This window comes from Parus major, chromosome 1 (assembly GCF_001522545.3).
Source record: "Parus major isolate Abel chromosome 1, Parus_major1.1, whole genome shotgun sequence".
In the NCBI taxonomy this organism is placed as follows: Eukaryota; Metazoa; Chordata; class Aves; order Passeriformes; family Paridae; genus Parus; species Parus major.
In genome coordinates, this window is record NC_031768.1 from 93,015,540 (window position 1) to 93,033,955 (window position 18,416).

Genomic DNA, 18,416 nt, shown 5'->3' on the forward strand with positions numbered 1-18,416 from the left:
GGAGAAAAATCAGCAGGATCTCTAGGGCAGGTATTGTAAAAGGCAAATGAGGGAGTGATTAATGGTAATTCAAAGGACTGCAGAAAGGAACAGGAATTCCCTTCCCTTTCCAGCACTCCAGCTTCACAGTGGAAAGGCTCATTCTCCTCATCTTTAAGTATCAAAATCTGTCCAGTCCCTGGGGTCCACAGAGCAGCTGATTCCTCCCTGCAGACCCCACTGTCTTTCCACCTCCTTGGCTACTGTTTCAAGGCACCAGGTAGGTGTGTGCAAGGTACCAGCAGGGAGCCAGCAAAGGACAGGGATGTCTGGGCCAGTTAATCCTCTTGCTGGTGGTCCAAATCCATAGATTTGCAGTAGAAACCTTAGGAGACATTATGTGCCTTCAGTAAAATTCATCCCCTCAGTTCCGCAGATCCCTGACCTCAGTATGAGTAACAGCAGAGCAGACCATCTGGTCCAGTGGTTTTTCTACTCAGAAAACTGGGCCTTATAGTCTAGAAAAAATAAACTTCTGGAGTCAGCTTTGTCCAAATTTCCTACTCTCCCTTGTATGTCCTTGACCTGTAAACCAGAAAGTTACACAGTTCTTGACAAAGTAGTGTCTTTTAGGGAATCCATTGACATCACATGAGAGTTGTTATCAAGCTTAATCTCCATCTTTCAGTTTGGGCAGAGGAAAAGGAAATGGATGAGAGATCATTGCATACCAGCCCAACAGGTCATTGTGATCAAAACCCAATGGGAAAAGCATGCAGTGGTCACTTTTGACTTCCATGAAGGGCTAAGCTGGGAATAACCATGTAAACAAGGAGAGTTGATTAAATGCATGACCTATGAATTACCCCTCTGCTATGAGGGGTCTTTCTGTCTTAAGGTAATCTTATGGAAGTGAAAAGAATTTCTGATCAGGGGAATCATACACACCCCTCATGAACATTTATTTCACAGCTCTTTGGCTCTTCCCCTGCACTCTTCTGGTTCTCTCACAGTGAGAACCAGGGACCAAATACTATTAAAAGTTTGCATCCCATCACAGTCACACATCTTAATTCCCTTCACATTTCTAGTGAGTGACCACTTCATATCCTCAGTTCAACCCACCCCTCTCAGCACTCAGACCTCTCAATACTGAAGTGCTTTTGAAAAGACTGAGTGCTGCCAACAAGAGGCTCCTGTATCGTCACAGTACAGACACACTGCGGATGGCTGATGGCATGCACACTGGGCTATGTAATGTGAAAAGCTGTTTTTTCCAAACAGAAAACAAACAGATGTCTGGGCATGGGCTTGTGTGATCCATCATGCTCCTTGGCATGCTGTTTCAGGAAAGGGAAGTGGGTGGGTGTGAGGTCCCAGCAAAGAACAGGGACATCTGGGCTAGCTAGTCCTGGTAAAAGCATACATCTGCAGGAGGAACTTGGGGGAGCCTATATGGAGGTGGTTTATAGATGAATGACTGTAGTACCATGCTTTCTAGAAGTGTTTAGTACTGTCTGACTGTCAGTGAGGCAGCTGCCTCTTTCCAGCTCCAGAAACTCTGCTTGAGGAAAACAACTCAGCATGTTACAAATCTGCTATCAAGGTGAAATCTGATTTAGAAAACATCCAAACCAAGACGCTGCTGTAAATGTAGGAGCTGCCACTGCCACAGCAGTGCAGCATGGGAGGTGACAAAAAAGTCATTCTTTAAAAAACATAATTTCTTTTACCTTGTTAATCCAATAAGGCTCATGTAAGGAGACTGTCATGGCTCTCTGGGTTTAGCATCAGTATTTCAAGAGCAGTCCAGAACCCTGTAGCAGACAAATAATATTGCCTTGCAGCACTTCACCATTACTTCTGAATGTAACTTTATTAATCTGCTTTGAATTATCATCAGTATTTAAAATTAAAATCAAAATATCATCAATATTTTCAATAGAAAAGAATATAAAGGGAATGAAGGATTCAGTGAATTGCAAACAATCACCATTTTGCCTGCTCAAAAATCAGTGCAGATCTGATTACTGCAAGAGTAAATAAAAAATAAAAATAGTTGTTAGCATGCTCTTCCTTAAAAAAAACCCAACTTTATATGTAATACTTTATATGTAATACTTTAATAATCAAAAGCCAATTTCTTCACCTCTAAAAGCCTTTCTTTTCCCTCAGGTAAAAGAGTAATGATACAGATCTATTTTGTAAAGTTCATTGTCTTCTACTTATGACCAATATTGTGTAAAAACTAAGAATTACTTTTATCATCAAAGCACAGCCTTTGAGCCTGAACACAGAAAGCTTAGAAAACTGCAAATTTCTTTAAGAGTCACAGAATAGAATGTGAAAATTGTATCATCAAACTGAAACTGGCAAATGAAGTTTAGATGGACAAGCTGTTGTTCAGTCCCTAACATTCACACCATGTCATAGAAGTGTGTATAATATCCTCACGGAGTAATACTGAGCCTTTAAGAGAGAGAGCTTTAATGTCTTTTGGTATTTGATTAAAGATGCCACTTAGCAAATAAAAATAAATCACTTAACAAATAAATGACTGTCTTTTGTCTATTTGTTAGCAATGCTTTCTGTGGGACACTGGTTTTTGTTTGCTTGTTTGTTTTCCCAAGCTCTCCTCCCTTCACTCTGACCAGTGCCCAGCAGTGGTTTAGCTGCACAAGCTGAGGAGCTCCTGCCCTGGAGTGGAAAGGTTACACAAGACTCAGCTGCTAACACTCCCAAGGCTCAAAACCTACAAACACTGCCACGTGTGTGGGGGGTGGGAGTGTGGATTTCAAAAGAACTAGAAAAAAACCCGGCAAAACCGATGTACAGTATTGAGACTTTGGTTGTTCATCATCTGCTTTCACTTACTATTTCAGGCTCTATTGCACCAGCCTAAAGTAAACAATTATTTTTTTCTTTTTCTATCTGTAAGCATACAACAGGACACAGAAAATCACTTAGATGGCCACATGACAGTGAAATAGATATTTAGGGAACTTAAATATAGTAGGACAACCTACTAGATTTTTAGGTGTTATTCCAGGTTTATATGCTCTCCTTGGTATACTCCTCAATTACCATCAGAAGAAGGAAAAGTAGTTCTAGAAATGCAAAAGTTACTTTCAGGGGGACTAAAGAGGAGAGGAAGTTAGTAAAAATTTCCATGGTGATTTTTCAGCTTATAACCAGATTCCATGCAGCTTATTCAGCCCATAAAGGGGGCAAATTTCGAGTCACATACAGTCCAACAGATGATCACTTAAATACTTTTAATGAAGGGGGATTGTATTTCGCATGCTCTGGCCAAAGATTAAAAGAAAACTATTAGGGCTGGAAGTGGACACCAAAACTTTTTTTGATGCCAGCTCTTTTTGCAGACTTTCATCCAAAACATACTTAATTTGGCAGCCTTCAGAGGGCTATGAAATCATAAAGAGCCACTGTCCAGTTCTTACCTCTGCAGGACAGTGGACCAGATCTAATCCTTGCAAAATGCAGCTGTTTTGATCAAAACTTTTTTACCAAACTAGACACTCTTCTTTTTTCCCCCCTGCTTTTCTGTTTTTGTGTTGTTGTCTGGACCTGGAGGGGCTCAGATGACAAACTTTTTCCAAGAACTTTTGAGACTATTCATTTACCTATTTTTTTTTTAGCCACAAAAAGAAAAATAAGAGATAGGGATTGATGGGAAGGAGGAGGTGGAAATGTCTTGTGGTGAAAAAAGACTGAATAAATGGCACAGGGGATGATGAGGCATTTTCTTTATGCTTCTGGTTAAAATCTGATGTGACTGATGATTCCTAACTGCTTTGTTTGTTATTGTAATGTCTAGGGACTAATCAAGATGGACAAATGTTTAGTGATTACCACATAAACAAGGAGCTGTAGACAGTCCTTGATCTAAGGAACTTATAAGTTAAACAGACACACCAACACGACAGAACAGGATGTTATCAACAATGTTGGAAAGCATGTGCAATGTGGCAGTGTGTTTCATACTTTAATGCCCAGTCACACCTTTCTGGATCAAAGAGAAGATTTTCCAAAAGGGTGTGAGATACGCAAGTGCATAGTGGAAGTTCACCTTAAATTCCTGACCCTGTGAGCTAGTGAAGAGATAAACTCTTCACTGAGAGCTTCCATCTCCCTTGCAACCTCCTGTAGAAACAAATGCTGGATCTTGTGCCACTGAAGTCAATAGTGCATTTTCCTTTTAAGAGCTCAAAGCAAAAATAACAAACTATGTTGTTATGATGACTTTTATTGAGCAGTCACCAAGGCAGTTAAGCCAAAGGCATGTAAGCCTCACTGTATCCTTATTGAGGTCTGGGGAAAGTAGACAGCAGATAAAATTTAAAGCATGAAAGACGGGACAGAAATTATCTACAGATACACAATAATTTGGAATTAGATTGGTAGGATAGAATTCTGGGTCTGTCCCGTCATCTTGAGCAAGACTGACTCTGTATTGTTAGAAACCTAAAAATTGCAGGTACACTGAGACAGAGAAGAATTCATATGCAAATTTAAATAGTATTTTTCTTGAACTAATAATCCTCTGATCTTTGAGTGCATGAAATTCTCACTTTGAAATTGTGTTGCAGTACTGGCAGTGATTTAGCATAGGGAAGACTGTGCAGGAGTTATGTATATGGGGATAACCAGTGAATTTCAGTTCCAGGGAAATTTATGGCACTTTTTCTGGCATCATGTTCAAATTTTAATGCCCTATGAAGTCAAATTTTAGTCACTACAGTCTCCTAGGTGTTAAAAGATGATGCTGTAATGCATGTATGAATTGTATTCCCCTTTGATCTGCAATTAAAAAAACCCCATGTGTCAGTAATGTGAGAATTTGATCTCATGAGAGACTTGAAGTGCAGATAAGTTAAAACCTAAAACAAGTAAACAATGTTCTTTGGGGAATAATATCTGGCAGTTTACTAAGGAAATTCAAAAGCATAAATATTTACAATAGGAGGTACACAGATTTCTCATAATATCATAGCTGATTCCAATTTGGAATACATGCTGTTTTGCTTAAGTTTATTCCATTTCCTTTTGAAATCTGATCCATACTCTACATATAAACTTTCTTATTTGCTCATCCTTTTTGTCACAATGCCTGCTCTATTATTTTTCTAGAGTTTGTCTTTTATTGGAAATTTCATGTGCTTTTAAATTTAACCAAAAGGTTGCCTTGATAAAAAGCAGATATTTAAACTGATATTTTAAAAACAGATTTGTGCTGTATATATACTGAATGTATTTATAGATATTTGTATATAACACTACTATTATTTAATGTTGTTTGTGCATTACTGGTATATTTAGAGATTCTAGTAAAAGCCGTGGATAGTTACCATCTGAATAGTCAAAATAGGTACAGCGTGGAGGAAAATAACTTCAAGTCTTCATGACACATGTATACTTTCAATCTATTTTACCTCATGCCTTTCATTCATCTCATAAAGAACTCTCAAATTTAACAACAGTGAGTTTTATAGCCATCATTTAAAAAAAAAAACAAAAAAAAACAAACCAAACATCTTGTAATATGCAGGGCCCAAAGAATGAAGCACAGAGTGACTTCTGCACTAGGAGCATTCAACAGCCCTGCCACCTATGCAAGGAGGATCACAGTTAAAAGAAGCTGTGAGGCTCTAGCTAAGGCTGGGCAGACCTCAGACTATGCAGAAATTCCCAACAGCTTTTAAGTGTGCAGATGCTGTCTAGACCTTCTCCAAACAAGCCTCAGAAGACACTCAGAAGTGTCACTCCAAAGTGTCTACTCAGTGCCTTCAGCCACAGGTGTAGGTACATGCCAGGGTCACAACTCTGTCAGTCTGTGTGATACAGCTACCCAGGAGATGTATGGACAGCTCTGCCTTGGAAGCTCAACCCTCAGAGATTTGAATTAGACCTAGATCTGAAGGCCAAACACACCCTTAATGTGGCAACAGTTGACCTAGGCATTAAGAAACCAGAAATGTATCCTTGGTCCTGGCCGCTTTTAGTTGAACCAATATAACTGTTTCATTGGGCAGATCCCTGGATTGTTGCCAAAGGATCAAAATAATGACTTGTTAGCCACTGAAGCCTCAGAGATCCAGGAGTATAAGGAAAACTTGTGATATTCTCTTACAGATAGGGGATAACTTTTTCAACAATCTATCACCATTCAGGCCAGGCAGATTCTGCTCCACAGGGACTATCTAAAAGAATGGATTGCAGAGGCAAGAACAACTAGGCATCAGAATCCCAAGGATTTAGTCTTGCAGGGCTACATAATGATCAGCAGTCAAGTAGCTCCAAGGTATGAATTTTAGATTTAGAACAAAGATCTGACAGCCCTTATCCAGCTTTACTGGGAAGGGGAATGTGTATGATAATACCACTTTGTGGTGCACTACATATGAGTGAAGCAGCTCCCACCATAGCAGGTTTTCATGTGTGACTGCAGCCAGAAAGCACTTTGACCACAGGGACAGCAGCCAGAGTAACAGTCCTACTCAGAAATTACATTCTCAGCCACTGTCTCTAGTGTGCCATCATCCAGCTGGCTGAACAGCCTCTGGTTTGAGAGCATTCACAGCAGTTCAGAGTGAGTGTGGACACAGGACACAGCACATTGCTCTCCTCGTCTGTCTGACCTTTTGCTTTGTTCCTGCAGAAGTAATTCATGGGCTGTTTACAGCAGCAGTGGTTAAGGAGTGACCTCAGCAGCAAGCTTAGGAATGACCTCTCTCCTGTAGCAAGAGAAAGCTGCTGTATAGTCATACCACTGACTAATTAAAGCTAATTAAATCCAACAGAAACATTAATCTAACAGGAAAATGGAAACAAATGGAGAGTCAGGAACATGCAACACATGAAACTATGTCCATGGATGATAAAAACCATGAAATGATGAAACCATAAACAATGGTTTTGAGAGGAAGAGAGATGTCTATAAGTTAAAATGCCTCTTGGAAGCCAAATCAGAACATGGCTCCAAATTCTCTATCTGGGCTGAGCCAATTCCAAGACAGACCTTTTTATTCTAGGTCACACCTTTGGTGTTTTCAATACACGGAGTATAAAAGGGAGAACAAACTAGTTGTCTGTGTTCACCAGGAATCTCCAGCTGCTGGATATCCTTTTCTTTGGCCAGTTTTATCCAATGCCAATAGTTGGCCAAAGACTAGAGGAACCCAAGAACAGGGAAGCTGTAAAGGATGGATTAAAACTACCCATAGCTGTGTGTACAAGACAGACCTCTTTAGACTTCTGCCAGGTACAGTCCAGGCAATCTGGAGACCTTGAGCCAAGTTGTACAATGCAGGCCTGTGGTGGTTTAAGACCTGAGGCACATGAATACTGTGAGGTTCAAAGGATTGCAGGGAGAAAAAAGCACACAGAGCACAAAGCAGTGTCTTTCTGTAGCTGTGAGTTCTAGACCCACGAGTTACGGCCTTGTGTCAAGCTATAACCTGGAGGCATAATCAGCTCTGATCTGTTTGTTTTCATCTCCTCCTGGGAGCCATTATACAATATTAACAAAATAAATCAATTTTAAATAACTGATTGTGTAAGCTTACAACAGCATGGTTGTTCCTGGCATACCTCAGGGACATTGCACAGTCCACCACCATCATGAATGAATGAATGAATGGGCCTTAGCTGTACTGTAATAGAGTAATTTGTTTTAATAATGTCTGAATATACACTGAGGTAATATTTGTGCAATCCCTAATAGAGTTCTGGGGTAGAAACTCACATATTAAGAGAACAGTGTTTATTTACATTTAAAGAGCAGTTACAGACAGAAAAGAGGCTTTAAAAATGACACCAGGAGGATCATATTTACTCTCTCCCTGTGGTTTCACCAGGAAGATCATATTTACTCTCTCCCTGTGGTTTCAGATCAGGCTTGCCTGCTGCACAAGTCAAAGGTGTTTTCTTTTAAATGACAGTTACAGAAACTTCATGGGATTGGAAAGACATCTGCTTTTTATCCCCATGTGCACAGTGGAGAGTCTGCAATTGTATTTAGCTGAAAAGCTGGCAGCAGGGAGAAACTCCAAATACCCAGAATCTTTTTAGTCCTTTCCAAGTGTCAGTCTTCCTCCTCTTAGAAAAGGAACATTTTATTTGGTGGTAAGTGAAATCCATATACAGGTTTCACTTACTTCTATACAGAAGCACCACAAGAAAAGCACTGTTTTCAAGTTGGGGGTCTTTTTTTTTACTGTTTCCTAAAGCTAATACCTTCTCCCATTAAAAAATGGCAGGATGCTTGAGAAAGGAAGATTGTACCAAGGTCTTCAAGAAAGCCTTCTTGGGCAAGATTGGACAGAGACATACTGGTACCTTACATAAAATTAAGAATCAAATATTGTATGTCTGTCACTTTTGATTCTCCACGAGTATCCCAACTGATATCTCTTGCTCAGTCCAATACAAAGCTGTTTTGAAGGCATTTCCTATGTGACTTGTTTCTGCAAAGATTCTACATGTTTCTTTTTAATTTATGGTAGGTCCTTGGAATGCTTAGTTCTTACTCCAAGAACAACTGTTTTTCAAAAAACAGATGAAATATCATTCACAGCACACAAAAATAAATTGCCATACGCCAAGATCTGAAGTCACAAATTTTCTGTTAATAGCCAACTATTCACACTCATTTGATAAAGGCTAACCTGTATTTAATTCTGGCAGAACATCTTGTTTGACCACACAAATCAAAAAATCAAAATCAAATTAAAAAAAAAAAAAAAAAAGGTGCTGAGTTTTATGCAGTACATTTATGGTTTTTGGAAGGAACACTGATGACTGCTTTCTGTTCTCTGGACTACCTGCTAGCTGGACTACTTGTTCCTCTGTGTAGGGATTCACCACAATTTTTGTTGGAGCAGTTTGTTGCATCATAAAGGTGGGTCTGTGGCTCCTGGATTGCTGCTTCAGCAGTGGTGGAGCTTGTGAGAGCGCTGCAAAAGCATGATGCTGAAGATAAGGTTGAGATGGAATTTCCAGGCTCAGCATGGCAATCAGTTATCGCTGTCTCTCTCTTTCCAAACAACAATATCCCTTCTGGGCAGCAGTTACTCATGTTTGGCTGTGACTCAGAAGCAAATATTTTCAAGCTTTGGAAAGTCTGAATGTAATCATTTGGCTGCTTGCAGTTATCTCAAGTGAAAAAAATTGTTTTTCATCTGTTAGGAACTACATTCAGCTCAAGGCAGCTGAAGAATCATTCCAACACTCCACAAACCTGTGTGCTTCTCCCTTCAGCACTTTGTTTTGTCAGATGCAGGATGTAGACTCCCTAGAAATTGCTTAACAAAGTGAATAAAACTCAAATGCTTCATACTGCTGTGAAACTCGGTTTCATTGAGGGTGACAGCCCTGTATTGCATCTGTACCTGACACACTCTGGTAAAGCCACCAATGGCTAATTATTAAAGTTCTTCTTGAGGAAGGAATGCAAAGCAACAGGAGTAAAATCCTCTGCAGGTTGTGATTTAGAAGCAGAGGTAAATTGTTCAATTTATACCTGTAATGGAAGCTCCTGATGACAATCTACGTGACAATCCCTATAACAGAGCAGTTTCATTAATCCACACTGACAGGAAAACAAAGGCCAAAAAAGGGGTTTTGAAAAGAATATTCACTACATAAAAATACAGAAGGATATAAGCCAAGTTTGCTCCTTCTAAAAGAAACCTTGGCAATCATTGCTAGGTTACTATAATGCATTAATTTACAGTAAGCATTCTTTACTCATGAAAGTAACGGTGCAATAATAGGAAATCTTAACACAAAACCTTGAGCCTGATTTACAACATTTATCTTTATATCTTAATTTAGGAGTATTTTAATATGTTTACAGTTGCTTGAAAGTATCAAGCACATTTCTGAATTGGAATTAGATCTCCAAATATTTCCTCTTGTTTTAGAAGAGACCACTGGAGGAGTTATAAAAGTGGACATAAATGGCTCTTGAATAGTTTCAATTGTTTTTCATTTCCTTACTTCTGTGCATGGACAAAACAGAAGAATTTTCATTGAGCAGCATACACAGTCCTGATTTTAAATTAGGATGGAAAAGAGCTGATTCCTACATCACTGTTGGAACCTGTCACTAGATTTACTTCTGTGGAGGCAGTGAACAGAACCATTTTCATGAGAGGTTTCATTTCAAAATTGCTAGAGAGCTCCTGAAACAACCCAGTTATTTTCTGTCAAGAGCTAGGTCAATACCCATGACAGCAACCCCACCCTGGTATCCCTTACTCATTATGCTTTACACTAAATATCTTTAAAATTGTTCTCTGATACAAATTGCTCTTATTAGAGGTTCTCTAAGGAAATGTAGGCTGTTGCAACTTAAGGCAGCTGTCTGGTGATGTGCAGAGAAAGTGCCTGAAAACCAATTTAGGAGTACAACTATAGATCAGATGTACTAATGATGAACATGGAAGCAGTGAGCAGTGTCAATCCAAAGGGGATAATGCTAATTTGATGGAGCTTTTTAGTATGTATTAGTCAAAATTATATGTAAGTGTCCTATTAATATAGCAAGTCTGAGTATGGGAACAGTGTGAGAACTAAAAAAATTCCTCCCTTTATTGTAGCTGCTTTAACACAACATTATTTATGTCAGTTATTCTTTGACAGCAGTTAATTCAGGCTAGGCTTGGCTTAAGGATGTCTGTCATCTTCTAGGAGGAAAGTTAGGAAGAGCAAATATACAGCTTTCAGCTGTTTTTCAGAAAACTCAAGCAGTGTTTATTGGTGTGACATTAGCAAATCAACGTTCAGAATCTGAGCCAAACAGCACTAAAGTAAATTGGAGGCTTTTTGGCTGACTTCAAGCAGCGCATGAGATACCATGTACTGAGGAGATTTTGTTACAGGCATAAGACATAAAGACCTGCCTATGATCTGCATAAGCACTTTCAAGAGGCTCTTGCAAGAAGATTAGTGAATTCTAGAATAATAGAAAGAGCAACTGGAAACCAGCAAAAGAGAAAGCAATACCCTTTCGCAGTTATTATTGTTGTGTGTGAAGAAAAAATTGATCTATTGATGACAGAAAGTAGAGCTACATCAAGCTGCGCTCTAAACTAAACTGATTTGAGAGTGAATCTTGCTCTTTCTCCCCTTCCCAAAACTACATATAAATCTAGTCTGCTTCACTGGAAGAACAGAGTAACAGAATTCTTGGTTCACTGCAGCTAGTTAGAACATACTTTTTACTTTTTTTTTTTTTAAGTAAATCTAAAACATTTTCCACTTTCTGTCCTAAATTACAAGCCCTGGAATAGATTTTTGTTTGTTTGTTTTTCACTAAAACAAGCATTGTGGTTTATTTGCTGTTCATTTTCACAGTCTGCTCTATTCTGGAAAGATTAATCATGGAGATTTTCTAGATTATTTTTCACAGACCATGCATTGTTTTAAACAATTCCTAGGACAAAGGATTTCAGTCATTTGTGAAATGGCAGGGGTCTGACTTTCCCCTGTCCTTTCTTCCTGCTTGTTGTTTTATGTTGAAGCATATTTCCCTTGGCAGTAAGAAGGAAATGAGTCACTGTCAGCATCTGAATCCTCAGGTGCTATTCAGGTCCTGTATCCAGCAATTAAATTGCTACAGATCAGCCTGAGCTACAGAATTCACACATGGATTCAAAATGTCACCACTGCTTAGGTTCACAGGAAATGAAGATTTGCTTCAAGCTCAACTTGATTCACACATTGCAAAATTACGCTGCATTTCATGACAGTATTTTATGGCTTGCTTGTGTGTTAGACAATAAAATACAAGGGGTTTGTTGGTTCCAAAGACCAGCAGCCATGTGCACCAAAGCCAGGGCAGTCTCAGAAACAAATGCACAGAATACTTTCATCCTGTTCCATTTGGTCTTCCCCCTAAAAACATTTAAAGACAATACTGACAAGATACAGAAACACCATGAGACCTAAGTAGATGAGGATGAAAATGTACCAAAAGCAAAATTCAGTGACAATAAGCCCTACAAAGCAAATAAATGATGAGAAGTACTGCTTCATATTAAAAAAATAACAAAATGACTGCTTAAAGGAATAAGGAAATTTCTGGTTTGCTAGCAATTAGAAATTTGTCACAATAGTTAGAAAACTAGATCTATTCTTGAGACAGTACATTAATGTATGGAATGCTTCTTCCAGTAGGGCTCTGATTCTGTCTAGGGACTCTGTATTTATGGATTTTTGTTATTGTTATTGTTATTAATCAAGGCACATGTCATTAGCCAAACTGGAGGTTTCCATGTGCAACACTAATGTATAGTCGGAAAACCACGGAACCGAAATATTAATGTTGGATTGTTAGAGATGAAAGGACAAAGAACACGGGATGAGCACAGTCTTGTGTAAGAAACACTACTCTGAATAGACAAACTTTGGGACAGGAAATAAAATCTCCCTCAAAATGTGGTTATTTGTAGAAAAGCAACAAAGAAAACTGACATGGGTTTGCCCTTGTGAAGAGTCCAGAATGCCACATAGCTCTCTCCTGCTTTTTTTACAAGAACAGTTTTGACTCCACGTGAGCCAGGATTGTGGACTGCTCTGTTTCCTGCTAAGAGAGGTTACACACTCAACCACCCTGCCACTCATCCAGCCTCAGCCATTCTGAGGTGGGGATAGTCTGCAACTGCTGCTGCTCACATAGCTATTGTCTCACTTCCAGCAGAGTATTCCCTAGTGGTAATGTATGGGAGGGGATAGAAAAAGTCCAGCTGGGTTTTCAAAGGGAACAGGCTTTGCCTCATTAATTTGCTTATCTGGATTTGAAAAAGAGTGAAATTCATAGAGCTCTTAAAATCTGCCATAAAGTTCAACTAAGTCCTTTGGACAAAGTAAATAAACACAAAGTCATTAGAGAACAACTTATCAAAATCTGATAACTAGCATTATGAGCTGATACTAACCACAAAGCACAGGTACCTTAACCACCCAAAGCACAGGCAAATGAAAAGCAATTTGGAAATCTCAAACACATCAGCAGAATGGCTTCATTAGGTACATATTCACAAGAGCATGCACGTTCTTCTGTGTATTAGAGCAGAGGACAGAGCTACGTAAGTTACATACGTGAAAGCAAAGCCAAGAAACAAAATTCAACATTGAAGTAGAAATACTGTGGAAATGTCTAGAAAGGCAGCTTTCACCATGCTGTCTCTGAAAAGCTAAGAACTGAACACACCTTGATTCCTACTGTGTTTGGGGGTAATGTGTTCCTGGTCTTGCATACTTTGTAAATATACAAGATGACATCCAAGGTTTATAATCTGTGTTTGTGTTAGCAGACAGGATAACAATCTCTTCAGAAACAATAGTGTTTTTGCACTCAAATCTTACTCATCTAAGTGCCATGCAGAAAATTGAATGTTGTGACATCTCCCTTGTGGGGTTTCACTGCAGATTTTGCTCTTGAGGGTTTCAAAAACATGACGCATTAAAACTCTTAGTTCTTGGTAGAGTTGGGTACTCCACAAGAGCTGCATCTCTGCTGGGTTCCACCCTGTGGAACATGGAATATGTGCAAGACTAAAGCTGCAAAGCCAATGGGTTCCTTCAATGACACACTTTAAAAAGCAGGTCCAGCAGGCTCCATTTAAGACTGTGTTCAAGAGTATTCAAAGATTTAAGACCTAAAGCCATGTCCTCAGCTCTTAGGCAAAACTCATCATCATCGTCTCTACTGTCCCTTTCCATGGAGCTTTGCCAATGCGACTGCAGCTCCAGCTGAGCTCCATCAGACATGGTGTCACAGCTGTTGCTGCACTGGACCATGAAAGTCAGGATTCCTGGACCACAATCTGACATGAACAGAGGTGAGTGAACACAACATAGCAAAATCTTGTTTGTTGAACTCTCAACTAGAGTACTGAGTCAGCTGTTGGATAGGGTGATTGAGCAGTTCCATGGACACGCATCTCTCTACATTTACAGAAAGAGCCTTAGTGTCTGCACCTGTATTCTCACAGATCTTACCATTCAATTCTGGCATTCCTTTACACGTTGCACATCAGAAACCTTTAAAGAGCAAAATAAGCTTTTTTATATTCATTTTTTGCTCAGGTTCAATGAAAAGAGTGGATTTAAAAAAAATTTTGTTATTTTCAATACATAAAACAAACAGGATTTACAGTTGTGCAAATTTCTCAGGTAGTCACTTTTCAGATTGCTTCATAATGAACCACTTTTAAGCATGCTAAAGCATAAAGAAGCACAAAACGATAAAGGAAGTTTGCTGGGATTCTAATGTGTGTATACAGACATTGCTGTCAAGGGAAAAACAGTCATTATTTTCAGTGTTGCCTTGCTTCTGCTACAATCCTACTCTCAATGCATTACTGAGCAAATTTGTTGGACAAATTATTCCACCATCTATACCTTGACAGATTAAAAGGAATGGAAATGTTATGCTGAAACATGTTCTTCTGTCTGTGGCTTTAAGAGGTGGAGGACTTATTCAAGCCCAGGATAAACAAACATGTCAGGAAGTCAGATGAGAGACCCCAGAGTCTTTGCTAGAGAAGAAATAAGAAAAATAATCTCCTTGTACTTACAAGGGAAACCAGGGGCCCACACTTTACAACCAGCTCACTATAGACTTTTGGAAGGAATGGGCTTTCCAGTGAAGGAGTGAACCAGTTTCCAGACAAGCTCGCCTTCCTCAGTGGCTGGGATTGACAATACATCTGTATTAGCAGTGCTGGGAACTGCAAGTGTGATGTGAAAGGAAATATTTATGATGTTATTGCAAGCGCTACATACTTATAAACTGCAAATTCCTGTAACTTTCACTGGCAAGCCTGTTCTCCACACAGTACAGGCTCACAAAGCCTACATGATTCCAGGGCTACAGTTTAAGCTCCAGCTTTCTGGCCTGGCGGCAGACAAAAGTATTTGTAAGATAATGTCAATATTTTTTTCTTATGAACTTAATGTGTTCCTGAGAATTCTAAAAATGAAGTTCCTACTAGGAAAAATATAGCCTCTCTCATGTCCTCTTCATCAGCCTGATGCACAGAAATTTTAGTAAGGGGATAAGATACAAAGAGACAGCAACAGTCCAAGTCCACAAACTTCTGCTGGGAAACAGGAATTGAAGTCTTCTGCTGTGGTAATTTCTGATGAACAGTCATCATAATGACTGTTCTCTAGGCACTTCATTGAGATTGATTCCTGCCATCCACAGAACCCTGGCAACAATCCATGCAATATGTTGGTAAGAATAAACAAAGCTGAAGTTTGTTAATTGTTTATTTTTTTATCTTTTGAACAGAGTTTAAGGTTATGCAACAAGGTTCCCTCTCCCAGTTATATCAGGACATGCAAAATAGAGTTAGTTTCCACAATGTGAAACTAAATCACTGAAGAGAATGGTCAGTCTCTGGTTGAAATGGTTCTCAGCAAAAAAGAGCGCATCTCAAAAATTTTAAGTCAGAGCAAGTGTAATTTTCTTTAGTGTGCCTCAGTGATCTCCATCTCCTCCTGTCAAATTCTGCTCCTTCAGGTTTGATATTCATTTATATCCATTAAGATTTTTTTCCCTACTACATACAATTACATACATTACATACAATCCCTATTACCTGACCCTTGGGTCAGAGCCAACCAATTCAGATTACCAGTGAATTTCAACCCTTTCCTCTAAACTCTGGGATGTGAAGACATGGGTTACATGTATTTCTATTCAGAAACAACAAAGCCAGGCCTTGGGGATCATTGGGAAGGCACCCGGTACCCCAATAGATTTCTCCAGTGCATCTACAGAAGGCAGTGAGTAAAGCTGCCCCAACCTCATTCCTGTGCTCGAGTGTGTGCTGGCCCTAAGCCACTGCTGGTTCCTCTAGAGGTGGCCCATTCCAGTAGGAATGCCCTGCTCACACTCATTAGGCTCAGCTGGTTACAGAGGAAGTGCCAGGGTATAAAGTTGCAAATTCACTTCCCAGTTCTGAACCTATTTCAGAGCCCTACAAATCTTGGAATAGTTTGTGGAATCATTTGTTTCTCTCACAGCTCACAGTGCAACAGTCTCTTAAGCCAGCCCAGAGCAGCAGAAAAAAGGGTTGGAGCTATGCAACAAGAGTTGAGGCCCCAGCAAGCCCTTGAGTTCAAGTCTTGTGGAAAGCCTGCCTGGTGCTCAAAATTCTGAAAGCTGGAATTCAACACGGGCATTTGGAATCTAATTGATGAGCTCCTGAGGAAGGAATCTGCCTTATTTTTATTCTGTACGGTACAACACATTTTCATACATCTACAGATGCATTTTACTATGCCAATAAAGCCTTCAGATTCCTCTGTTAAGTACTCTGTGACTTTCACAGAGGATGGATGAATGAAATGTGTCTGCAGAGTTCCTGCACTAAACATCCATGGCAAAATGCATCCCAACATCTTACACCCATCAAACCCAATAAACTGAATTTCCTCAGCACCTCCCTTTAATCCTTCATATCTCAGTGCCTACAACTTCTACTCCTCCAGTTAAATCATTTGGAGTGCCTACATTTGCTTTTCATAGAATCAGCTGATTTTTTTCACCAGCAGCTAGAAAGGACCTACCTCATTAGTAAAGAGCTTTTGGAATGACAGATTCCTAATAGATTTGTTTGATTTCTAGTGAAGCCAGACTCTGACCTGGCCTGAGCTGTAAGCAGAGCAGTGCATATAGAAGAGTACAGAAAAGAACAAGTAAGTCTGGTGGGCATGTCTGTGTGTAGTCATGACCCATGTGTTCATAGATAAATGTCCTGGGAGACTACAGACTTACACACGCCAGAGCTGATTGCAGTCACCAGCACCTGATTATTCCAAGAGCATTCAGCAGCAGGATCATTTTAGTCCTCCTGTTCACTCACCCCAACTAAAGACAGATAAACTTTCTAAATATACCACTGCTTGCAACATAATTACCCTGAAGATGTTTTTTACTGTCAATTTAACACAATGGGCTTCCTTGTGGTGGGTGAAAGCTGAAGCATTTTTTTATGGACTCACAATCGCTGGGTAACAAGCAACCACTTTGCTACAGAGGCTCACAGTGGTCTCTGTAGATCAAATAAAGGTCACTTGTGCCCAGTCACATCAAGAGACCTAAGAAGAGAGGCAACACCAGGAGCTGCTCCTGAAAACTGAGCATCCACCCAAATATGTGCTGACTGTAAGACCTAAGGCCGAAAAAAGCATCCTAAAGTCTAACCTTTGCCAGCAAGGAAATTTATTTCCAACCATAACAATGGATTCATTTAGTAATGTGCTTCATCAAATGCCAGGCAGCAGGTGGAAATAGGTCAGGGCTCAGAGGAAAACTCTCAGAAAACAACCAAAACATTTTTAAGTGAAAAAGTCCACAGAAGCTTGTTTTTTCTCTCTCCTCTCCCCCAGTCCTTTTGATCATGATTTGGGCTCACAGGTTCATCTCCCAGAAAAGACTGGAAAAAAAACCTTCACCAAAATCTCTTCAAATCAAGTGAATTTTCTCAGCATAAAGCCTGGGTTGTTTTTTGGGTTTTTTTTTCATTTCTGGCTAAATAAAAAGAATTTCAGAACTGCAGGGCAGTTTGCTTTATTTCTACATAACTGAAAAGTTGAGATTTATTTGATCTGATCTCCAAGTGAAGTGCAGAGGGAAAACAGGATACTGTATCTGGCAGCAAATATGTGGCAATCACGCAAAGTAAACTCTTGATATATCTGTAATCTCTTAGTTGGCTTATCCCTGCTTCAGTTTAAGGCTCTGGAAAAAGCTACCAAACCTCTTCATGTGAAGTGTGAGATGGAACTTATTAGTCATGGCAATTTGCTTCTTATGGGATGCTGAGAGCCAGAGAGCACAGTGTACTGAGAAAAACAAAACTAGAATCCTGAGTCTCTTGGTCCTCCTTAGAGTTACCAGTGAGAAGAGAGCTCCAGGTTAGTTTAACACACAGAAGTTAGACATGTGAAGGAAAGCATGAAGAGAAGTCAGGTTTACAAAGCTTTAGGGTTTGGCTCTTGACAATCTTTTTGGGTTTTGTTATCTTCAGCCCATAGTACACAAATACGTTTCCCTTAAATCCATTTAATCTGAGGGATAAGAAAGCTGGTTTCAGATTGTTAAGGGGATGAATTCTAGAAAACCAGAGGTACTTCCAATCTCTTCTCCAGGTATCATTTTTCCTGCACCTTTTTCTTGTTATATTTTAGTTCCCAGGTGACAAGACACTATTCACTGAGAAAAAAAAATGGACTCATTTATGCCTATTTATATTTTCAAAAATCACACAGTGTTCCCTCTGTTCTTCCTACCTCATTCTAGACAGATGAAAAAAAATCTTATTTCAGGCAGACAGAACATATACAGAGGTGTTCCACATACTCACACATCCACTTTGGCAAAAGTGACAGATTTC